The following is a 26,681-nucleotide window of genomic DNA, read 5'->3' as shown; positions in this document are numbered from 1 at the left end:
GTAAAGGAGGCTGGATTTGGGCTTGGGTCTTCCTGACTCTAGAACTGGCCTAGCTGCCCCAATTAAATTTTTTTTTAATAATTTTTTTTAATTTTATTTTTTTTGAACCCTTACCTTCCGTCTTGGAGTCGATACTGTGTATTGGCTCCAAGGCAGAAGAATGGTAAGGGTAGGCAATAGGGGTCAAGTGACTTGCCCAGGGTCACACAGCTGGGAAGTGTCTGAGGCCAGATTTGAATCCAGGACCTCCCATCCCTAGGCCTGGCTCTCAATCCACTGAGCTACCCAGCTGCCCCTGCCCCAATTAAATTTTGTGTTATTATTATGCTAATTTTATTTTTTACAATTTAGAAGTCCTGCAGGGCAAGAATCCATCTTGGACATTTAAAAATATCTATCTTAAAAGCCAACATAGTACCTGGAAACAGAGTAAATTGTTCAACAAATCCTCATTGGATGAATTTGGCTACCACTAAAGTAACAGAAGATAGTAGCATTGTTAGTTTTGTTTCAGGAGTGACAGTTTTTATTTGAGTTCATCCGACATCTTTCCTTGGAAAAATCTATGTAGGTGGATATTTAAAGGTTTCATTTGAGAGAGAGAGTACCCAAAATTATGTCCCCCAACTTGTCATCACAGAGTCTGCCCACTGCCTTTCTTGTAATCTAAAATATTGAAGACCTTATTGAAATGCCTTTATTAATTCATTATGTCAGCATGAATCAGTCTTTCATATTAGCCCTAGAAAAGAGCCGGGCTCCTAGGGAATGAGGCAGACACAAATACAGGGTAGAGTGAAAGGTTGGTAGTATGTGTGGGATTTATTTCAGGGAGGGCAGGCTGCTTGGAATTTTGTACGAGGTCATGAGGCCACTGGGTTCTGCTTGTATGACCTGAGTTGAGGATGATTTGGTTTCTCTTATCAAAACAAAAGTGCTTGCTATCCACCACATAAAAAAGGCACTAAAAAACAATGTGAAAACTCACAGTGCATTATAGAACAAGACTTTGTCAGGTTGACCATCTTTGGCTGATTGTATGTACTGTTTTGTACATTTATTTTTTCGAGCTCTACAGTCCTAGGTCTCTGGAAGTCCTTTATGGCTACTATCATTGAATCAATGAAAAAATGTCTAGAAAAGATGAAGCTATCAAGGGCTTTAAAAACACTATTAGAAATGATGATCATTGACATCTAATCAACTAGACGTTATCCTGGAGACAAAGATGTACATACTCACAGCTCAGGTTGAATTTACTTTTCATATTTAAAAACCAATAAATCAACATCTATTTGCTAAGCAATTTTTAAAAGTCAGGCAATATTTTAGGTGTAGGGTATTGAAGATTAAAAAAATGGAATAATCCCTGATCTTACTGGTTAATAAATACTTATAATCCAGTCTTAGATCATGATGACTAAATACCACATAGGATGACTACTTTTGAAATATTATCCACATGGATATGCATTTTTTCTTATTATTTGGGAAGCGGAATGAGTTATATAGGCAATTTTTTGTTTTTGATGGCAAAACATGTATAATTATATCTTTGGGATGCTGAGACTGTTTTTAAAGGTCTTCATAAAGGAATTGAAAAGGCACCAAAAACAAACTTGTCCAAGGAATGCAAGGAATATTTTGTAAATAAATATATTTTCCTATCAAAATTAATTAACTTAATTTCTTAGATGTTTATCATACATGGTAAACTTTAGAATTTATTTCTTTTGATAATGAATAAAGTACTGATGGATGAGGAGAAGGTTAGGAATCTCAGGTATGGTGGAAGTAGTTTTGGAGTCAGAAGAATCATGAGTTCCAGACCTTGCTTTGCCTGGCAGATCTCTTCTATTTTACAGTTTTCTGTCTTAACTTAAAGCAGTAAATTGCAAGTCATTGCATTGTATTTAGAAATAGAAGGCCATCTGGTTCAATCCTTGCATTTAACAGAAGAGGCCCAAGTAGCTTAAGTGACTTGCTCAGGGTTACACATTGTGTACCTAGATGCCCCTTATTCAACATTTAGCAACATATACCTTAACCCACATTGTCTGAAATTATTCATAATGCTACATAGGCAGCGTTAAGATGATTAGATTCTTTTTTTTGTATAAAAGGTTTTTATTTTTTTAAAAAAAATTTATTTTGAATATTTTCCCATAGTTATATGCTTCATGCTCTTTCCCTCTCCCCGAAACCCCTCTAAACACCCCCCCCCCAGCCTACGCACAATTCCACCAGGTTTTACATGCACCATTGATCAAGACCCTGATTCCATACCATTGATAGTTGGACTAGAGTTATCGTTTAGTGTCTACATCCCCAATATTATCCCCATCAGAACCATGTGTTCAAGCAGTTGTTTTTCTTCTTTGTTTCTCCTCCCCCAGTTCTTCCTCCGAATGTGGGTAGTTTTCTTTCTCATAAGTCCCTCAGCCTTGCTCTGATTCTTGCATTGCTAGATGATTGGATTCTTGATGCTTGCCCTCTCTGAGTTTTTTTTTTTTTTTTGCCTCCTTGGTAATTCCTTGATATTTGAATACTTTTCAGAAATTCTCAGAAGTTTTTCAGACAATATTTTCTACTTTTGGCAAATCCTCAGAGCTAGAATGAATCTGTACTTAGGGTGATGTGCCTGGAAGTGAAAGGTGAGAGGAAAGAAGTAGGTGATAGACTTGCCTGGTCGGCAGAACCTCTGAGTTTCAGGCACTTGAGTGGAGGAGGTGTTGGGAGGGGAGGAAACAGGGAGGAGGCCCATGGAAAGGTCAAAAGAGAAGGATGTGGGTTAGGGGAGGAAGACAAATGGGTGGGGCATCTGATTTTGAATCAGTATTTCACTTGACTTAGGCAAGACTCTTCTGTGGATTTTTTTTAGCATATAAAGGTATTTGTTGCAAAAGAAGAGGTTGCAGAGATGCAGGATGAACTTTTTTAAAAATTTAAATAATCTGTTTCACTGGATAGGCAGGTACTTAAGAAACTGCATATATATGTGATCTGAATAAAATAAAATGAAAGCAAAGAAACTGAATAGTTGTAGTGGAATGCTTGGGAGGATGTTATGTGATTAGGAGGTGGTATTAAATACGGCAAATATCTAACAATTATTTTAGATTATTCTTGTGATTTAGAATAACCTCACATCTGTACAACTTTTATAGTTTTCTTATATGCTTAGTAACCACCACCAACAAAAACATTTAAATAAACAAATGCATAAAAATTATGTTCAAACCACTGACTCTGCACTGTTTATGATATTTTTAAAAATATCTAAATTATATGTGTGAGTAAATATAAATATTCTTGACTTTTGAGTTCCTTTTGGATTTGTTTAATACTTTTTTCCTCCTTGGGCTTTTTAAAAAATATAATCATAAAATGTATTTTTATTCTCTTTTCATCTCTATATATTTCCCTTATTTTATATTTCTAATATTTGTCATTTCCAATAACATAACACACTCCATTACATTCAGATATCACAACCTATTCAGCCATTTCTCCCAGTCATTGCATTTGCATTATTTCCAGTTCTTTTATCATTACAAACAAAGCTTCCATGAATATTTTCATACATACATAGCTTTTTAACCTTCTTGAGAATGCTGTTACGGCCAAATTCTACTAATGGGATCCTTAGGTCAATGAGCATATATAGCTTTACAGCTCTTAATGTGTGTTTCCATTGTGTTTTCTAAAAAACAGTTCATAATGCTCTAGTAATACATTAGGCCTAGTTTTCCATATTCTTATCAGCATTTAATTTGATCAATTTATCCCATCTGGTTCTCAGTTAACATATATTAACATGGTATAATTATTGGCTTTTAGGCAACAGCTACAATCCATTGCCGGTACCATACTCTTTTCCAAAGCCAGATTTTTCCAACTTGATCATACCCAATCAAACTTTTGTTCCAATGCTACAATCCCTTAGGAATGTAAAATCACCTCCATAGTATGATGGATGTTAAATTAAGACTTTTGCAGAATATTTATGCTTTCTTTCTAAACCATTGTTGTTTTACCAGAAACAGTGTTTGGATTATGTGTATGCTCAGGCTTAGATCTATTGCTAGCCTCATGTAGGTATGTGGGGGCTCTCAAGATATCTATCATATTTTGCTTATCTGAGGTTTTATTTGTCTTAACTTTTTTTCCCCATTTATTTTTGTTTAGATCCATTTAGTTCTGAGAGGGGAAAGTTAAAGTCTGTTGCTATTATTATTTTATTATCAATTTCCATCTGTATCTCATTTAGTTTTTCCTTTAAAAATCTATAACACTGCAACATATCTGATACTGATAATACTTTATTTTCCATTGTACCCCCTCTCCAACATAATATAGTTATCTTGTTCATCCCTTCTAGTTATACCCATTTTAGCCCCAGCTCTGTCAGATATCATGACTACCATCCCTTCCTTCTCTGTATCAGCTAATATATAGTATATTCTGCTCCACCCCCTCATCTTCATCTGTATGTGTCTCTTATTTTCATTATGTTTCTTTTAAACAACACATTGTCAGTTCTCTGTTTTTGATCCTTTCTGCTATCCATTTTCTTTCTATGAGTGAATTCATCCCATTTACACTCAGTGTCATAGTTACTAGCTCCTTTCCTCCTCGCTGTTTGTCCCTGCTTCCTCTCTTTCTGCTGTATTCCTCCTCAGATGAACAATTTCCTTTGACTAATACCTCTCCAATTCACACCTTTTCCCAGAAATCTCCCTTTATTCCCTCCCCTTTTCCTCCTAGTTCCAAATTGACCCACCTTTACAAAAGTCCCTCCCCTGTTCCCTTTTCCTTACTTTTGAATTCTTATTTTATCTACCTTTCCAAAAGCCCTTTTCCTTATCCCTTCACCTTGCCTTCCTACCTCTTGATATGAGTTTGTTTCTCAAAATCCCTCCCTACCTTGTCCTAAGAGTCCTTCTCTTATCCCCTTACCCTACCCTCCTACCTCTTGTGACTACTAAGTCATGTTACTCTGACTGTACCTTCACAATATTTGAATTGTATTTTTCTTATTGCTTGTAGCATTTTCTCCTTAACCCAGGAGCTACAGAACTTAGCAATGATGCTCCTGTGCATTTTCATCTTTGGATCTCTTTGAAGTTGGTAAACAGTTGATTTTTTTTTCTATTTTGCTCTCTGATTCTAGAATTTCTGGGCAGTTTTTCTTGATGATTTCTTAGCATATGGTGTCTAAGCTCTTTTTGATTATAACTTTCTGGGAGTCCAACTATTTGTTTTTTTTTTTTAATTTTAATTTTGACTATTTTCTCATAGTTACATATTTCCTGCTCTTTCCCTCTCCCCCAAACCCCTCTGACCCCCTTAGGCGATGCACAATTCTACTGGGTTTTACATGTATCATTGATCAAGACCTAATTCTATATTATTGATAGTATGGGAGTCCAACTATTCTTATATTAACTTTCCTTGATATATTTTCCAGTTGTTTTTATGTTGTTTCATAGTCTCTTCTATTATTTTGTTCTTTTGATTTTGCATTATTATTTCTTGTTGTCTTAGGAAATCATTAGCTTCCCCTTGTCTAATTCTAGTTCTTCTGTGAGTTTCTGGATCTTTTTCCATCTGTGTGATCTTTCTTTCATAATTTTCTTGCATTACTCCTATTTTTTTTTCTAATTTTTCCTCCACCTCTCTCATTTCATTTTTGAGGCCTTTTTAAGTTTCTTCCAAAAGCTCTTTTTGACCAGGTAACCATTTACTGTATTTCTTTGCTGTTTTTGAAGGTAGATATTTTAAATTCATCATCCTCTGAGTTTGAGCCAAGGTCTTCTCTATCCCCAAAATAGCTGTCAACATTTAGGTTCTTTCTCCTTTGCTTGTTCATTTTTATTTACTTATTTATGTCAAATTTTAGTGACCAGGCCAATAGACTTAATTTTTGGCTTTTTGCTGGACTCCAAGCATTCTTAGATGTGTTGGGGCATGTTAACTCAGTTTTCAGGATTTTATTATGTATGCTTGTTTTTTTTTCTGGGTCCTATTTAGTTATAACAGTTTTTTTTTTGTTTTTTTTTTAAATTTTTTTTTTTTTTAAACCCTTGTACTTCGGTGCATTGTCTCATAGGTGGAAGATTGATAAGGGTGGGCAATGGGGGTCAAGTGACTTGCCCAGGGTCACACAGCTGGGAAGTGGCTGAGGCCGGGTTTGAACCTAGGACCTCCTGTCTCTAGGCCTGACTCTCACTCCACTGAGCTACCCAGCTGCCCCTATAACAGTTTTTATAGTCCAGGGTCAGATATACTCCTCTACTGGCTCAAACCTCAGTCTGTGATTGACCTCAGGTATTTTTAACCAGAACCATTGGGCAGTTCTCCTACTGCAACTGTAAGCAGTCAGTCCTCCTCCCCCTGTGGCAGTAGCCAGGGCAGCTAGGGTCTCTACTCTCCTGGGAGTGACCACAGCTTACAGGGTCCCAGTCCCTCAGCAACCACAGTCAATGGGGCACTCTCATTCCTCACTCCTCCTCTTCTCTTGCCTCAGCCCGGGATAGAGCAGGCATCTAGTTGGTACCTAGGACCTCCCAAGTCTCTCATTTGTTAGCCTCCCAAGTTCCTCATTTGTTAGCTGTGAGGTTTGAGTTCGTGCCCTTAGGGCCTAGAGCCCAAAGACCCTGTGGTATCCCCTCCTTCAGTCCCCAGCTGTGGGCTAGTGAGGTTTTTGCAGCTGAGGCTGTTCCCAGCACCCTTCTGCCTCTAGATTCTAGTGGCATCCTCCAGGATGGGAGCTCTTGGGTCAGCAGACTAGGTGAGGTGGCCAATGCTGCCCCCAGGGGCTACCTTGTAGATTTCACTCTGTTTGCCCTCTTCCTGCCCCAGGGACTAGAAACCTTCCTCTGTAGTTATCCCTGATAGTTCAACTTCACTCATGACTCCTGTCTTTTTTTTTTTTTTTTTGCTGCTTTTAGCTTTGATTCTGTTGGATTATTTTTGTTTTTTTGTGGGATTGTTAGGAGGAGGGAGAAGCTTCACACCCTATTCTGCCATCTTCCCACAATACTTGGAGTTTTCAAAATACTTTCAAATATAAATAACCTTTTGAGGCAGTTTTTTTTAAACTGAGATTTGAGAGTTTGTCATTAACCCAAGATATGATAGATAAATAACAGCTCTATGATCAGGACTAGAACCCAAATCTTATAACTTCCAGTTATTCTTCAACTCATTCTTTCCAATGCACAAGGAAAGAAGACAGTGTTCTTTCTCAACCTTGCAGTTTGCAAAAAAAAATCCATAAATCTTTTTGAAAATAATTCATGTCCAATTTTTTACATTTATCTAACATAAAAGTGACTGAGATCAAGACAGATCATGAAGGACAATCCAAGAAGCTACTAGAATAAATGGAAAACACACTTATTTAACACCAAATTGTACTAAGTATTTGGAATTTGAAGATGAAAGTGAAAGCTTGCATCTATCTCAAGGACTTAAGGAGGGAAATTCAACAGTTATATGATTCTAGTACAAGGAAAATGGAGATGATAGAGATCACTAATGTTTAAGACAGTGATGGGCAAACTACAGCCCCAAGGGCCAGATGCAGCCCCCTAAAATGTTCTATCCAGCCATATGACATTATTCCTAATCTGACGAATACAGTGAGTAGGATTCAATCCAATGAAACTTTGAAAGAGTTGCCTTAGAAACAGACTGATAGGTGAGCATTTCCTTTCCTTTGGCCCCCTCTTTAAAAAGTTTGTCCATCACTGGTCTAGGGAGATTAGAGAAGGCTTCACCAAAGAGGTAGCAGCTGAGCCTAAGCCTTGTAGAAAGTCTAGGCTTTTAAGAGGCAAGAGATAAGTAATTTTCAAGCATGTTGTACATCCTATATGAATACAGGGAGGCAAGGAATGGAGTTTCAGTTTTTAGGTCTGGTAGGAACATAGTTTGTGAATGTGGGTTTGGAGTAAAATAAAAGAAAGTTGGGGCAGTTAGCTACTATAGTAGAGTGCTGGGTCTGGAATCAGGAAGACCTGAGTTCAAATTTGACCTCAGACATTTAGTAAATGTGTAACCCTGTTTGTCTCAGTTCCTCATTTGTAAAATGAGCTGGAGAAGAAAATGGCAAACCACTCCAATATCTTTGCCAAGAAAACCCCAAAAGGGGTCATGAAGAGTAGGAAATGACTAAAAACCACTAAATAACAACAACAAATTTCATGCTATAAGCAGGCAGTAGCCAGTGAAAGTTTTGGGGCAGTCCTTGACATTTAGAGAAATATTTTGACCTCTGAATGGAGGAGAAATTTGAAGTAAAATGGAAGTAGGGAAACCAAAGAGAAACTTTTGTAGAGTAGTGGCTCTCAGTAGAGAGAAGGGAATGGATGTGAGATAGGTAAAGAAGATAAAATCAGTGACTACAACTGACTAGACATTGAGGATAAGGGAGTAGAGAGAATCAAGGATGACCCTGAGGTTACATTTACTCTCAAGAGAAACACTGAAGATAGGAAAAAAGGATCAGCTTTTGGTAAAAGATAGAATTGTATTTTGGAAATGTTGAATTCGAGATGCTTACCAGACATCAAGGAGAGAGATCCTAAAGATTTTTTTTTCTTTCAAACTGGGTCTCTATATCATCCAGGTAGGAGGTATAGTGGCCAACGTCAACTGGTTGGAATGGTAAATTTTATTGTCTCTAGTTTTGGACCGGAGGCAGTTTGCCCTTCCTTGGGCAGCCTGGTGGTCCTCTAGTACCAAGGGGGTTCCTTATATTGATGCTGGATTTAGTGCAGACGCTGAATGGGTGTTAGTGTCAAATCCTAACTTTGATATCACTCTTTGACTGGATAAGTCACTTAAGCCCTGTGACATCCCCACCCCCAGTTTTTTCATCTGTAAATGGGGACCAAAAATATCTATTTTATGAATTTAATTGAGTTCATGTATTTCTGGAGTTTCATTAAAAGACACTATTAAAGTGAATCTTTATCTGTCTTATTGAGTGCTACATCACTTTCCTCCTTATCTCTGGCTGAGTGAAAGAAAAATACTTGTTTTCTTCTTAATTTTACTACTAGCCTTTTTTTTTAGCCCTGAACATTTGGATAAGTTACATTTAACTCCTTTGGCCTCTTTCTTCCTCATTTACCTGAATAAAATTGGTTCCTTTTTTGCTATTTCTTCCTCCCTTTCCCCAATACGAATGTTTAGATCTAAGCTTGTATCTCCAATTATAAGATTATATCATTCTTTTTAATCATTTTTACCAGAAGCAGGACTTTTTCAATGGATTTAAAATATTTCTTCCTGATTTCTCAGTATCTGCTAGTTCACCAGTACCAGGGGACTCTCTATTGATGTTGGATTTAGCAGACATTGTTTTGTTTTGTTTTTTTTAAACCCTTACCTTCCATCTTGGAATCAATACTGTGTATTGGCTCCAAGGCAGAAGAGTGGTTAAGTGTTAGGCAATGGGGGTTAAGTGACTTGCCCAGGGTCACACAGCTGGGAAGTGTCTGAGGCTAGATTTGAACCTAGGACCATCTCTAGTTAGCAGACATTGGATGGGTGTTAACTGCTACAATATCTTAAAAATCTTGAGGCCAAGCAATCTACCTACCAGTTTCTGTCTCCCCCAATACGGATTATAGGTGAAAGCTACCTCATCTGTCTGTGAACTGTTGTGATGCAAGACTAGATGTCAGGATAGATAAGGGCTGGATATGTGGGGAGAAAATGATTTAAAATAAGAATTGGCAGTGACCAGTCATGTTAAAGGTCCCTCCTAAGGTGGACTAAAAGTTCACATAAGTAGTTTAGTTTGAGCATAATAAAAGCATAACAGTTTAGATACATGCCTTATTCATTCTTATTTCTGATAGAAACATTGAAGGATTATTGTAGCAGTTTGTGAAGAAGACCTGGGAGCTTCCCCCCCCCCCCCAAGAGGTTTTCTCCTTTATTATTCATTTTTTCCTATTATCCCCTCAGGATTTGTCGGCAGCATTTTTCCTACCTCTGGTCCTCTGATTAGGGCTATTGAATAAAACATTTACTACTATAGGATTTTACTTTAAAACTATGTATTTTAAGAATCTGATTTCTTCCTTCAATTTTTGTTCTTCTCTGCTCACCTCTGATCTTTCTGTCTAGTTGCTGGTCTCCATCTATTAATCCATCTACTGAGGTGGAGAGGAACCTTAGAGAATTCAGATATTTTGTCTGTCTTGGTTTGGGTTAGAAAACACTGGGAGGTAGAATGTTGGGAATAAAAGTTTCTGCTTCTTAATTCTCTTTCATTTGTTTCTCTTCCCTGCACTTTACCAGCTTTAACAAACAAAACAAAACAAAACCTCTTACTTTCCATCTTAGAACAATGCTATATGTTAGTTACAAGGCAGAACAAAGGTAAAGGCTAGGCAAAGGATGTTAAGTGACTTGCCCAGGGTCACACAGCTAGGAAGTATCTGAGGCCAATTTTGAATTCAGGACCTCCCATCTCAGGGCCTGGAACTCAATCTACTGAGTTACCTAGCTGCCCCTTCACCAGCTTTTTAAAATAAAAGAAATTACTATAGTATAAGGAATATAATGATTAAAATAAGAAATTCTGAATATATGCCGTGTAGTTATGAAACCAACTTCTTCTTGGCTCAAATATTGTTTTTGCCTAGAGAAATCTGGCTTCTCTTTTTAGTTCCACCTTGTTTCTGTCACATCATGAGCTAGGTCTGTGCCATTTCCCCTGGAATACCAATGAAAGCAGAGTCCTATCTGGCTGGTCCCACAGATACTACTGTAGGGGTTCAGGCCAGTCTTTCTCTAGTCTAATCTCTGATAGCTCTTAGCAATTTGTTTCTTGTTTCCACATTCAAGGCTCTCTCTAGTATCACCTTGTTTAGGCTGGGAGAGATCTTGGAAGAGAGGCCCATTTATCCCAATTTCTCATTTAAAGAGAAACAGACCTTGAGTTAAAGGACCTCCAGTTGAGTCCCAGCTCAGGATTTGCTCTCAGATAAGACATTTTGAAACTCATTTGCCAAGGAAGAGTCTTTTTTTTTTTTCAGGTTTTAACATACTTGCATTACCTGTATTTTACAATGTTCTTATGTTAGGAGTGATGCACTTTGAAACCCTTAAAGCCTTTTATAAATATTTGGAGTTGTTATCTTTTATCAACAAACTCCAACCCAGCCTTCAATTCATTTTATTGTTTCTTGCTTCCTCTAAGTAATACTTCTTTCTTTAGTCTTTTTGCAAACCTCTCCCAAAGTGTGGAGTTGAATCTATTTAAAAAATAACAAGCATTTTATATAATATTTTAAAGTTTGTGGAGGACTTTATGATCATTATTTCATTGGATTCTTATGATTTTTGAGTTTGTTCAAGTGTAATTTTCATACTCTACTGTGGTTGAGAGATTAGGTGACTTTCTCACTCTTAGTGAATGACAGAGGTAAGATTTGCACTCATGCCTTTGGGCTCTATAAGTCCAGCATTCTATCCATTATGCTTATTCTGTTTCCCTGCTATTAATTATTCTGTTAATTTATAGCCCTTTACAAATTGGTATCTGCAGACCCTCTTCATTGATAGAGTAGGTGTAACATTATATAATAATAATATGAGGCAAGATTACATATCTTATTACATTGGAGTGTTTTTGCTTTAAATGAAAAAAAAGTAAAACACAACTTATGTGAACAAATGAATGAGTATTTTCCCCTTTAAAAGGGTAGTCATCCACCCAGGTGGTATACTGTCATGTAATAAATACTAATTTTCCAGTGTGGTTTACAAAGTAGATTAAATGAGTTTTTGCAAAGAATAGTGCAGCACATGCTTTGTGTGTTGTAGCATCTTAGGGACCCATAAGACTGTTTTATTCATATTTTTTTAGCTTGGTTTTCAATTCAAAAAACATTTTTAAAACTTCCCTAAAAAAAAAAAGAAAAAAAAGACCAGGTCTTCTTGTCTCACCCAGGTTGGAAATGCAGCAGCCATTAATGGTCCCAGTCCCCACTATGGATGGGTTGGGAAGCATTTATCTGCTCTTACTTTCCAACCTAGGCTAGTTCAGCTCTTTTTGAGCAGCTTAGTAGCCCCTTCTTCCTGAGGGCTCACCATATTGGTACTAGACTAGTGCAGACCCCTAATCTACTTAGCCTACTGCAGCCCAGAACTCCAGAGCCAAGCCATGGGTGAGCCTCAGTATCCCTCATAATAGGGGTTTATAGGCATGTTCTTAATACGTCATAAAGACCTCTAGTCAAGTGTTTGTGGTTTTTTTTTCCCCTCCTTTTTCTCCAGGACTTGAAACAGGTCATATTTAATGACAGGGTTAGGACTCTGGATTTAGCTTTCTAAGAGTGGATCTTATCAGAAACAAGAACTAAACTTACCAAAACTGCCATCACTTGCTCTCCCCACCCCAACCTCTGTGGCTTTTAACTGCTCCTTTTGTATAAACTATCCAGACTTGTACTTCTCAAGGGAATTTAGAAACAGTTTATGCCAGAGGATCCTAAATACTACTCAGGAATTTACTAGTAGTTTTTGAAGTCTTTAGAACTTGTTTTATTTTTCTTTACAGATGAAATAATCAAGGACTCCATTCTAAGTAAGGAAGGGAACTCAGCAACAAAGGTGCCCCTTCCCCTGAAGCACAGAAGAATCTGAAACCACTGCTATGCCCCGCCCCTTGAGGTTTTTTTTTTAGTGTTTTTTTTTTTTTTTAAACCCTTACCTTCCGTCTTGGAGTCAATACTATGTATTGGTGGTAAGGGTAGGCAATGGGGGTCAAGTGACTTGCCCAGGGTCACACAGCTGGGAAGTATCTGAGGTCAGATTTGAACCTAAGACCTCCTGTCTCTAGGCCTGGCTCTCAATCCACTGAGCTACCCAGCTGCCCCCTCCCCTTTGAGGTTTTTAGGAGAAGAGAAACCAAGCAAAATGCCTGAATTAAAAGTTGTGAAAAAAAAAAAAAAGCACCAGCATAACCTTTTACTTATACTATAGAAAGCATGACTGATTGCTTCTCCTCTCATCCTCCTTCCTCTTCCCCCAAATTTCTTTGAATACATTTTGATTTTTTAATGTAAATGTCATCCCACCCCTCAGCACCCGTAGAATAAACTTCTAGGATAGCTGCAATTTCTTTCTTTACCTTGTCTATCTTTTCCCTTTGTTTCTCTATTACACAGCACAATGCATGGCATTTAGTAGGTTTTTAAAAATGCTTGCTACTGAATCTGCCAATGTGTCTTCCCTAACACTAGATCAAAATTAAGTTGGTTTTGGGATCAAGCTTTCTCTCTCTCTCTCTCTCTCTTTCTCTCTCTCTCTCTCTCTCTCTCTCTCTCTCTCTCCCCCCTTCTTTCTTTTTTACCCTCACTCTGTCTCTCTCCCTGACTTTACGTCTATTTTTTTCCCGTCTGTCTGTCTGTCTCTTTTTTTCTCCCCCTTCCTCCTGTCATCCTTCTCTCTCCGTCTCTCTCTTTCCCCCACTTACCTCCTCTACACCCCTCCCCCTTCTCTCTCCTCTTCCCTTTTCCTCCCTACCTCTCTTCCCTTTTTTCTCCATCCCCCCCAGTGGGAATGGGTTGAGGCGGTCTTGGATTGGAACATACCCTTTGAAGTACACATATAGAGTTGAACTCAATTCTCCTAACTTAATGCCTCCCTGTAACAGTAACAGTGGAGAGGCTTTGTCAAAGAGAATTGGCCATTGAGCCAGGAAGGAAGCACTTCTTTAGTAGTTCTTTAAAGTTTCCTCAGGACAGAGGAGTCAGGGTTTCAGCAGGTCAGCAAAAGAAGCACTAGCTTCCTGAATTAGGTAAAAATGTAATTGGGAAACGTTTAATAAAATGAATAAAAATACAGGTGAACATAGGTAATGTTAATCTGAGGCCTCTTAGTGGCCTCTTATTTTTAGTTAAATTTAATATCTCTGCTGTGGGGGATAAAAAGTACTTATTCACTATTAACAGTTAGGGGGTGATTGAAAGCATTGAAAAACATCACTCCACTCTGGTGTTATAGGTCAATTTTCATTACAATATCACAACCATAATTTTTCTATAAGAAATTTGATTGATATATTTAATCTGTTTAAAAATCTCTTCAAAGTAAAGGCAGCTAGTGGATAGACTGCTGGGCCTGGAGTCAGGAAGATCTGAGTTCCAAATTTGACTTTAGATACTTACTTGCTGTGTAACTCAGAAAATCACTAAAGCGCTCTCTGCCTCAATTTCCTTACTACAAAATTGGATAATAATAGCATCTATCTCACAGTGTTGTTGTAAGAGTCAAATGAGATGTTATTTGTAAAGTGCTGCCTAAATGCTGGTTCTCTTCTCTTTCTACTTCCTCACTCCCAAAGAAAAGTTTGAAGCAGGACAGTTTCTTCTTTCAGAAAGAATGGCAAAGTCATAGCACTGCACAGACTTTTTCACAAATATGAAACCATGCATTTAAGATTCATAGAATTGTTTCCTCTCTCCAGTAGATGTGTTGGTTTGAATGTTACATACGTTGTTTTTGCTATGTAAATTCTCTGCACATTCTTTGTTACTGTTTCCTGTCTCAAAAAAGCAATACAACTCCATCTTAACATCTTTTTACATGCCTTTTAAATGAAGGAAAACAATGGATGCTCTAATAATATAGGTTAAAAAATGTCATTGGAATAGTTTGAATGCAAAAGAAGGATGAAAGTGAGACATGATGAAAGGAAGAAAGAGTTCCCATATTCTAGTTTTGTTATCTGAATAGAGTACAGTTTCTGTGGAGTAGGATGGTGGCAGGAGAAGGGTGCGATTTTTAACTTTTGAAAGGATATTATCATGCTACATGGAAGAGTTTAATACATTTTCCATGGACACTGAGAGCTATAACGCACCCCAGGCTCTTTCTATGCAGAGTATGATGAATATTGATGTTTCAGAGTAAATATGGTATATGCATGCTCCTGCTATTCTCCCTTAAAATCATATTCTTAACTTTCGGATGGCAGTTGGAAGCACAAGTATTTTCTTTATGAAGAAGGAAAATGCATGTTTCTAGTCTCACCTGAATTTTAGAGGATTCGTGGATGGTCATAGAGAATGTGAGTATGTTTTAAGAAATATGCCTTAATGGATGCTTTTCAATCAGAAGTATCTGGTTTTTCTTCATTGAACATCATAAGCTTTAAAACATTCACAATGTGATGACTTTGCAGGATTTTTCTTCACCTGGTTCTTGCCTTTGAGGAGCTACCAGTTAATATTCCTAAAGTACATGTCTGATCATGTAATTCCCCTATTCAGGAAACTCTAGTGGCTCCTTATGGCCTCCAGAATTAAATACACACTCCTCTGTCATTTAAAACCTTTCACAGGTGGGTTCCAACATATCTTTTCAGGCTGATTTAATATTATTCTCCCTCACACACTCAGTTTTATTCTATCCAAACTGGCCTTCTTGTTCCTATTCCTTATTTGTGCCTTCCATCTCCTACTTCACTTAACATTTTTGGAGTATTTTACTCCCTTCAATTTTCAACCCAAGCGCCAGTTGCTTTGAGACACCTTTCTTGACTACCTTCTTTGTTATTTTTAATCTCTATCTCTTTATTGAAATTTTTTTTTAAATTTTTTTTTTTTGTTTTAAACCCTTAACTTCTGTGTATTGACTTATAGGTGGAAGAATGGTAAGGGTAGGCAATGGGGGTCAAGTGACTTGCCCAGGGTCACACAGCTGGGAAGTGTCTGAGGCCAGATTTGAACCTAGGACCTCCCATCTCTAGGCCTGGCTCTCAATCCACTGAGCTACCCAGCTGCCCCTATTGAAATTTTTTTGTATTCACTTAACTGTGTATCTGCTGGTTCTCCCAGCAGAATATAAGCTCCTTGAAGGCAGGGAATGTTTCTATCTTGGTCTTTGTATTCCTAGCATATAGCACAGTGCCTGGTATATAGTTGGTGCTTAATAAATACTTATTGAATTTAATAATTTGTTAGCAGAAATGAAAAATACAAAGCCACATGTATTCTTTGATTGCAGTAATCATTGATAAAATACTATAGAAGGTCATTTCTGAATCATTTTATAGAGCCCTCTGTAACCAGGTGAAAGGTTTATCAAGATCTGAATAGGAAATTATGCTGTATCCTGAAATGAATCCACTTTTTAAAAAATTCCTTTGTTATGTACCTTTGTGGGTCTCAGAATGGTTTGGATCTATCATCAGTCCCTTCTTGTTTGTGCAGACTTAAAGACACTCAGTACAACTGAAAGAAGAGCATGTTGCCACCTGGATATATTCCTTTTTTCTAAAGAATATTTGCTTTTCACAAAGAAAAAGCCATTCTCAGGGAGACTTCTTCATCTAAAAAAAAGGAGTAAGCTTAATTCTGCTTAATTTGGAACAAAATCCACTACCTTAAAATTCCATTTCAAAGAGTAACCAAAATTGTATTATTTCTATAGCCTTGAGGAAAAACATGTTAAAAGTGGGAAAAAGCATTATAGGCATGCTTTATTTTGTTTTCACTGGCAATTTGGAGGTTCAGGTGGTAAAAAAGCGTTATCGGTGCACCTAGAGCTGGACAAGAGTAGTAAGTGATGCTTATATTAAGTCATTTATTGCCCCTTTGGGAATGCCTTAGGAATGTAGAGAGCATTGAGGATCCCCATCTAAATCTGCTTTCCCCAACTAGTCTTTCACTCTGTTCTTCATCCAAGCCAGGATTTCTTTTTTTATTATTCCCCATCATCTCCACAGGCAGATGAGTGATTGTGTGGAAGCTCTAAGACAAGTCATAATACTTAAGGTCTATCTGGTGGGGCTGAAATGGTGAGATTTCCCCAGAGTGACATTTCTATACACTGAAAATTTTCAAATGGTGCATCTGTAGGAACATAAAGCTTTTTAAATGATAGGTATCTATTTGAAATTAAAAAAACCTGTCATAGAAATAATATATTCTCTCTCAAAGGCAATGTGTGTAATGCTGGGCCAAATTTAAAAAGGGAATGACTGAGAAATAGGGAAAACTGAGAAATAGAAATCATATTTATTTCCTTCATGGCCTGGAGAAATTTTAAAGGTCAACTTAATTACACTAGCTATCTGATTCTAGTTATAATTGTTGACTGTAGTTGAATCTTCCCTGAAATGTATTTCATCCACTTTTTTTTTTAAACCCTTACCTTCCATCTTGAAGTCAATACTGTGTATTGGCTCCAAGGCCAATACCAAGAGTGGTAAGGGCTAGGCAGTGGGAGTTAAGTGACTTGCCCAGGGTCACACAGCTGAGAAGTGTCTGAGGTCGGATTTGAACCTAGGACCTCCCATCTCTAGGCCTGGCTTTCAATCCACTGAGCTACCCAGCTGCCCCCTCATCCACTTTTTAAAGTTCTCTTTCCTAATAAATGTTGGAGGGGATGTGGCAAAATTGGGACATTAATGCATTACTGGTGGAGTTGTGAACTGATCCAACCATTCTGGCTGGCAATTTGGAACTATGCCCAAAGGGCTTTAAAAGACTGCCTGTCCTTTGATCCAGCCATACCACTGCTGGATTTATACCCCAAACTTGTCCTTCCATGTGAACTGGAACAACCTCCAGGAATTGATGCGGAGTGAAAGGAGCAGAGCCAGAAGAACATTGTACACAGAGACAGATACACTGTTGTACAATTGGTTGTAATGGACTTCTGTACTAGCAGCAATGCAATGTTCCAGGACAGTTTTGAGGGACTTATGAGAAAGAATGCTATCCACATCCAGAGAAAGAATTGTGGGAGCAGAAACGCAGAAGAAAAACAACTGCTTGAACACATGGGTTGATGGGGATGTGATTGGGGATGTAGACCCTAAATGATCACCCTAATGCAAATATCAATATGAAAATAGGTCTTGATCATTGACTCATGTAAAACCCAGTGGAATTGTGTGTTGGCTACGGTAGGGGTTGGGAGGAGGGGAGAGAGAACATGAATCATGTAATCATGGAAAAATTTTCTTAATTGATCAATTAAATAAAACTTAAAAAATAAAAAAATAAAGTTCTCTTTCTCTTTTAGAACAAGGTAGAGCATAATCCCACTGTGCTAGTCAGATTCTATCTGAAGCAGCACATTTACTTCCAGGAAGTCTTTTAAAAAAATTTCTGTAGCCAACTACATCTTCAGCCACATACTACATTGAAAGGATAGTCAATATAAATTCTCAGTACTTTCAATTTTTAAAAACTATTAAAATGCAATTGATTTAGTAAAACAAAATGTAGCTTTAAAGTATCTTCCATACATATATCAGGATTGCTTTGGATTCTTTGCTGGATAGAAGAACAGAGATAATTGATTAATGATCCATTGTTTAGCAATTTCCTGGCTTGAAAAAGGATCCTTTGTGCAGAATCCAAATGAAAGAGGAACTTCCTACATATGGTGAAGCCCTTCAGATGCCCGAGTTTCTGGATGACATTATAATCAAAACCCCTGCTATGTGCCCATGCACTGTGGTTAAGCATAGGGGATATAAAGAAAGGTAAAATACAATCCCTGCTCTTGAGAAGACCATAATCTAGCTGGGGAGAAAACATGCAAATACAAACAAATGCAGTTTTTCCTCTGTGAGGTTCAGGACAACTCAATAGATTAGCCTAAAAACAATCTTCAAAAGAAAAACCAAACAAATGAAGAATACCTATTGTCCAGCCTATTGAACAGGCCAGAACTGGCCACATTGGGTTGGTGCCTCAGATTTGGGACTAGAATGACATCTACAGTTAACAGGAGGAGATTTAATTAGCTGTTGTAGGGGAAGACATTCGGATCAAGGAATTTATTTATTTATTCCCAGACTTCTGGGCTCATAACCTAGGTGTCACAATTTGCTCTTCACTGTCTGCCCCCAGATATCCAGTCTATTATCAAGACCTGTAGATTTCACCTTAACAAAATCTTTTGAATATGCTTCCTTTGCTCCTCTAAAACTGCCTCATTCCTAGTGCAGGTCTCCTTCAGCTTCCAATTGAGCTATTGTTGCCTAAGTCAGACTTAATTCTAGTGGCTGCCTTTCACCTCCAAGTTTAAATACAAAGACATTTGTTGTTAAAAGGCCTTCACAGCATAGCCGTCTCCTCCTTGTCCAGTCTTCTTCCATCCAGTGACACTGGCTTCTGGTATGTTCCTAAACAAGATCTTCATCTCTTAGCTCCCGGCATTTTCTTTGGCTGCATTGCCTGGAATGTTCTCCACTTGCTGGCTTCCTTTAAGTCCCAACTAAAATCCCATCTTCTAGAGGAAGCCTTCCCTAACCTCTCAATTCTTGTTCCTTCCCTATTTTAATTTTTTTCTATTTATCCTACAAATTTGCTTGCTTATTATCTCCTTCATTAGATTGTGAGCTACATAAGAGCAAGGAATGTCTTATCTTTTCCCAGCATTTGGCATAGTGTTCCACATACACTAAGTGTTTAACAAAGGTTTATTGACTGACTGACTACTATGGTACATCAACTTAAACTCTAGATGAAAAATGAACTGAGCATTGAAGTGAATAGGAAGAAGAAAGCTTGGGTTTCATTTTAAGAAACTGTATAAGACTTTAGTGATCTCATCCTCCTCTTTAAACTCGATTATTCTTTTAGTGATGCCATATGGTTACAAATTAAGACATGACCACAAAAGGGCCTCATTTTCAAGAGACACATTAACAAATTGAATTGTTTTCTGAGAACCAGCACAGTGAGGGGAATTGAAACCATATCATATGATGAACAGTTGAAGGAACAGGCTAATAGTGCTTAGGTTGTTTGACTTAGCTGATTGGTGCCTTCAAGTATTTAAAAGGCTGTCATAGAAAATAGAGATGTTGAACTTATTCTTTGCAGCTCTAAAGAGTAGAACTAATTGGAGTCCTAAGAAGTTGGATTTCAGTTCAGTTGAAAGAATTTCTCCTTTAGAATTTCCAAAAATGGAATGGATTGTCACAAGAGACAGTATGTTTTTTGATACCGGAAATATAAAGAAGAGCCTAGGCAACTACTTGTCAGAGATGTTTGTTATCTTGGGGCTTCCATCCTCAAGTAATTGTTGGCATATATGAACTCCAAATCCTTTTTAATGCTGAAATTCTGTCATGCTGAATTTTCAGATGCTCTTTATTATATTCTAAATAAAACATTTGGACATAGTTTATTTGACTCACGTTTAAAACAAACAAAAAAGTAAATATGATAGCCATTATCCACTAAGTATATTTGCAAATATGAGGGATTATGGGGGAGGAGATCAAAGTAGTGCTTTTTTAAATTCTCTTATGTGCTCAACATTGAGCTATATTGAGTTGCTGATGTCAGTGGATATGATATGACCTGTATCCTTGAGGGACAGAAATTGGGAGGATAAAACCCAAGTATATGAAACAGTTGGGAGGAGAGTTTATGTGGGCACATTCAGCCAATCTCATTTAATTCTATGGAGAGGAAAAAGAAAAATAGATGGATATGGTGGACTTTATGTTCCAGACAGTGACAAGCTTTCTTAATGAGTGGCAAAGGTGGCAGCCTGAATGATAGAATTTGGTCCCAATCTTTAACCCTATAATTAAATTATGTGACAGATGAATATGGTTCTTCAATTCCCCATCTCCCCTCTAAATCTATGAAAGGTAAAGATTTCTCCTCATTACAAGAGCATGTTTCCATAGGATTTTACATTTAGAACTAGAAGGAATATTAAAAGTTTTATCTAGTTAAGCTTTTATTTTATGGAAAAAACTGTGAGGATAAGTGGCTTCCTCAAAGCCTTTGAAGTAGTAATCACACCAACCTCTTCATGAGGGTACTCCTGAATATTGCCAATTGGTCTAAGATAGAAGTGAAGTGGGGCTCTTTTAAAAGGAAGCAAGATTGGGAGAAGAGCAGAGGCAGAAAAATAATAACTGGCATTTATATGTGCTTTGTAATATTACAAAATACTTATCACTTGATCCTTATAACAAACCTATGAAGCACTTATCCCAAGTGATTTTATCCACATTTAACATAGATTTGAAGAGATTAGAGTTCTTACCCATTAGTCACACAGCTACGATAGTGTCAGAGAAGGGATTTGAACTTGGTTTCTTGTTCCCAAGTTCGGATTTTTTTCTATTACATCATAATGAAAGAAGGGTGAGAGAGATGGAAATCAGAGAAGTAATAGTGTGTTACTGATAATTGCCTTAATAGTCATACTTTAAGTTGCTCATCTCTGTGTTTAGCAAAACTTCCTAGATACAGTGAATAGATATTCCTAGATACACTGGCCCGGAGTCAGGAAGACCTGAGTTCAAATCCAGTCTCAGATACTTCCTAGCTGTGTGACTCTGCACAAGTCACTTAACTCAGCTTGCCTCAGTTTCCTCATATGTAAAATGAACTGGAGAAGGAAATGGCAAACCACTCCAGGATCTTTGTCAAAAAAAACCAAAACACCCAAATGGGATCAAGAAGAGTCAGAAATGACTCAAAAACAGCTGAATCTCAACAAAAAGAACCAACATTTAGGTTTGACAGAATATAATTTAATGATTCTAATGGTGGTACTGCTTTGAAATAGATCAAAAAGAGGAGGGGATGTCTCCCTTCCCTGAGATGGCAATGCTATAGGCAGGAAAGGAGTGGGTGGGATGGAACTCTATATAGAAAACCTGTCTTAGGCAGAGAGAAGAATGTTGCCTAGAGATTGAGAAGGGAGGGAAGAAGGATGTCTCAATTACTTCAGAATTACAGTGACTTTACAGGGTCACTCACAGGAAGTGGAGCCTACAGAGCTGGCAGAAGAGAGACTAAAACCAATTGAGGAACTAGAGCTATTGACAAATGTTGCATTTCAACATGCTGGCTTCAGCTGTCAAAGAAGGAAAACTGTGGTGGTTTGGGGGTTGGGCATGGAAATCCCTCCAGACCAAAGGATGCAAAAGCCAGAAAGAAAATGGGATTCAGGGTTTTTGTGCTTGAGGGGACCTCAAGAAAGCATTTAATCCGATCTCCTAATTTTATTGATATGGGAATTAAAGTTTGGCTAAAAGGAGTATATTAGTGAGTCTCACAGGGGAAGAAGTTGAGAAGCAGCTGTTTGCATCTAGAGGATTGTCGCTGGTTTAGTGGCAGTCCTTCTCCTGTGCCTCAACTACTCTTTGCAACAGCATTGTCCTTTAATTGTGGGGAGCGAGGTGGCACAAAAAGACTCATCATACTGAGCTCAAATCTGGCTGTGTAACCCTGAGCAAGTCACTTAAAGCCATGGTGTTTTTATCTGTCAAGTGAGCTGGAGAAGAAATGGCAAAACCCTCCAGGATCTCTGCCAAGAAAACCCCAAATAGGATGACAAGGAGTTCCATGCCACTGAACCAACCGAACACGGACAGCACTCACTGTCATTATTAGGGTGTCTGTGTGTCCTGCTGTGTTCTACTCCCTTTTGTGACTGCTGGAATTGGATACATATCAAGCGACACCAGGATTGTTGATTTAAAGTGATTACTATTAACCTTGAGTCAGGAGAATCAACAGGAAACATAGCTAAAAAGGATAGGGTGACCAGAACTCCTGATCCCCAGAAGGTGGTGGGGACTGGTTTGTTTTATTCCTGGAGAGTGGGCTGGGAAGCTGTAGAGGAGGTTCTGATCCCCCTTGTAGGAAGCAGTCATCTATGCTGATGAAACTTGATTCTGAAGAAACTTGAAAATATGTAACTGGAAATTTTTAATTAGATTTTCTTACACAAAAGGGACCAAACAGTATTTCTACAAGGTAAACCAAGAGTCCTGTGTGAATTTAATATAAGTTCATACCCCTCTTTCCTTTTAAAAAGGAAAATTTTAGATTGGGCACACATGTGTACTATGGGAGGATGCTAGAGGCCTGCCTCAAGGCTTTCTGGGGCCCCAGAAGACAACAGGTGGGCTCTTTGCTGGGGAAAGGAGACATGAGTTGAGTGGGGACACTCAAGATTAGCTAGGCGACTGGCCCTGTGACTTTGTGCCTTTTCTCTCTCCAAATCACTTTTACTGTCTAATAAATAATTATAAATTAATATACAATTTCCAGAGAATTTTAATCCCAACTGTTCCTCTGTACATAACTACAAAATCAAACTCTCAGCTTGAAGCAGGATTGACTTCAAGTGCTAACCAATTTTCTGTATAGTATTCTTTCCTTTATCACCACTGCTGAGAAGTCAAATCATGCTTTTGGTACATTGCCTTGTAACTGAATGAAGCATGGAATCCTATTGTTATACAACTAGAAGGAAAAATTTACCTTTTTTAAAATATGTTATTTTTCCAATTCCATATAATAATTTTCCACATAAGTTTTCTGAAGTAATATGATCTCATTTGTCTCTATCCTTTTTCTTCCTCCTTCCCAGAAATGGTGAGCAATTTGATCTGGATTATGCATGTATTATCATGCAAAATATATTTCTGTATTGTTCCTTTTTATAAGAGGATAAACCAAATAAACCAGAACCCCCAAATAAACTAAAATGAAAATCACATGCTTTGATCTGCATTCTGATTCCCAACAGTTCTTTCTCTGGAAGTAGATAACATTCTTTGTCATAAGTCCCAGAATTGTCCTGGATCTTTGTATTGCTGAAAGTAGCTAAGTCTTATTACAGTAGATCATTCCATAAAATTGTAGTTACTATATACAATGTTTTCCTGGTTCTGCTTATTTTACTCTGTATCAGTTCATGTAGGTCTTCCCAGCTCTTTCTGGAATCATCCTTACAGCATTATAATATTCCATCACCATCATATACCACAATCTGTTCTGCCATTCTCCAATTAATAGATTTACTTTCCAATTCTTTGCCACCACAGAAAGGACTGCTATAAATAAAATTCACCTTTTAAAAATGGATATATATGAGACTCTCTTCTTTTACTTGCTATTAAAATGCATTGTTCTCCATGTTTTACAGATGAGTTTGTTTGGTAAAACAGATCAACAATATAACTTGTGTTTTAATCTGTTATAACTAATCTGTCTATCTGATCTAGTTGTCTACTCACTTAGAGAATGATTGAGTACTGTTTTTTTAACTATTGGGTTTGAGCCTAAGTTCTTAACACTAGCTTTGTGACTGAAAAGACTAAATGGCAATAACAACCAACTCATTGATTTCTTCTTTTTTCCCTCTTATTGATGGAAGGATTTAGAAGTAAAAATTAGAGTTATTTCTTCCAGCCAGGGTCTAACAAGCCTCACAGCAAACCATTGGAAAGCTATGACTCCAGAATGCCTGGATACCTTATTTCAAGAAATCATGAATGAAAATCGCCCAGACCTGTCAGTGAGTCTAGAGTGAAAATAGAATCTACCAATTAACCTCTTGAAGGAAACCCAAAAGTAAACATAGTAGTTCTAGGAACATTATAATCAAAATCTAGAGTTTCTGGGTCAAAGAAAGAGTCAAATAATACTAAGGAACCATCCTGTGTAGCACAAAAAATTAGTTTCTGCCATTATTGAAGAGAGAAGAGTTTGGAATATGATATTCCAAAAGGCTAATGTTGTGGGTTTACAACAAAGAGGGACTTTGCCATCAAAATCTAATCTAGTAAATTAAGAATTATGTGAGAAATACAATTAAATTGACTTGGAGTTTCTACTTCATTCTCATCAGATTGGCAAAGACACTGCCAGAAGGGAAAATGAAAATTGCTGGAGGTCTGTCAGGGGAAATATTCACCTTGGCTCACTCTTGGTGGAGCTGTGAATTTATCTAGGTATTCTAAAAAATAATTTGAAACTCTACCCTAAGATTCATAAAAGTCCATACAGGAACTTTTTGACTCAGCAATACCACTATTAAACCTATACTCAAAAGAGATTAAAGAAATAGGAAAAGAACCCATATTTGTAAAAATATTTGTAGTAATTCTTTTTATAGTAGCAAAGAAATGGAAATAAGAGAATGTCCATCAGTTGGTAATTGGCTGAATTAGGTATGACATATGAATGTAGTAAGATGTTATTAAGCAATTAAGCAAATTTAAGCAAATTAATTAAGCAAAATTAAGAAATGACAAAAAGAACAGTTTGGGAGAAATCTAGACATCCTTGGGGGCCCTACTTTTGATGCACAGTGAACTAAGCCAATTAGATCAACTTATATAATAACACTAAAAAAAAAACAACTTTGGAAGGATTAAAAATTCTGATCAATGAAATTACTAACACAACTTCCAAAAATCTTGCTGCTAAATTCCAGTCAGAGAGGCAGTAGACTCAAGAGGCAGAATTAGATGGAGGTTTTTGGACATGTCCAATGTGGAATTTTTTTTTTTTGATTATACTTATTTGTTAGAAGAGCCTGCCTTTTCCTGATTCCTTGTTTTCTTCTCTCCTTTCATCTCTCCCTCCCTCCTTTCAATTGTTTTTCTCCCTCCCTCCCAACCCTCTTTACTTTCTGTCTTTGAATCAGTAATGAAGCATTGGTTCCAAGGCAGAAGAGCAGTAAGGCCCAAGCAATTGGGATTAAGTGACTTTGTCAGGGATGACATAGCTAGGAAATGTCTGAGGCAAGATTTGAATCCAGGACCTCCCATCTCTTCCACTGAACCACCTTTCCTTTTGTTTCAGTGAGAATGAGTGAGAGATGGTAGGAGAGATACTGGAAGATATCCTTTCTTCTCTTTCCCCAATAAAAGAGAAGAGAATAGAAGGAAGATCAGGAGGTTTCACAAAGAAGCAGAACAAGTTTGAAAGTTTTATATATATGCATATATATGTATAACTAAAAAGTTATATATACCTAAAGCAGTTTCTGATGCACAGAACTGCAGTTTCTTTTGTTTCACAATGTATATGAAAAAACTTATTGAATTTGGTTATTAAGTTCAGAATGAAAATAAAACAAAAAAAGGATGAATAGAAAGATTTGGACTGAATCATCTCTTATTTTACTTCATCTTCTGAAAGAACAAAGGATGCTATATACTTGTATGTTGTACTTAAGTTCTTCGAGGGATAAAAAAATGAATGTGGCATTGTCACTGGGCTGAAGGAGCAAATGATCTAGTTCAGGGGAGCAGTTTTGCACAGAAATGTTCATTATCTACAACATAAATGAGTACACAGAGATATAAGCTTAACACTTTAGGGAAACTTGCAGGTTTCTTTTAGATGAGCATAACCAGGAATGCTTCATGAAAGAAGTGTTAGGTTAGATAGTATTTCCATAGACAGAAGATAGGTAATCCTTTAGGGTGAGTGGAATAAGGGCTTGGAATCAGAAGACTAGACTTGAGTTCTAGCTCTAATATTTATCATCTATATATAACCTTGGGGGAAACAATTCTCCTTCTCTGGTCTTTAGTTTCTTCATCTATAAAATGGAAGTGATAATAATTCTACTTCTTCACAAAGATTATGAGGAAAAAACTTAGTAAAATGTAAAAACACTATTGAAAAATTCTTTCATGTTTTAATTTTTTTGTTTTTACATTGTCTGACTCTTTGTGACTCTGTTTGGGGTTTTCCTGACAAAGATACCGATTTTCCATGTCCTCCATCTCATTTTACAGGTGAGAAAATCGAAGCAGAGTTAAGTAACTTTTTCCGGGTCACCTAGTTATTGAGTATCTCAGGCCAGATTTGAACTCAGGAAGAGGAGTCTTTCTTTAACCTCTCTGAAGAATT

The sequence above is a fragment of the Gracilinanus agilis genome, chromosome 3 (assembly GCF_016433145.1).
Source record: "Gracilinanus agilis isolate LMUSP501 chromosome 3, AgileGrace, whole genome shotgun sequence".
NCBI classification, from domain to species: Eukaryota; Metazoa; Chordata; class Mammalia; order Didelphimorphia; family Didelphidae; genus Gracilinanus; species Gracilinanus agilis.
Note: the sequence above shows the minus strand (reverse complement) of the source record.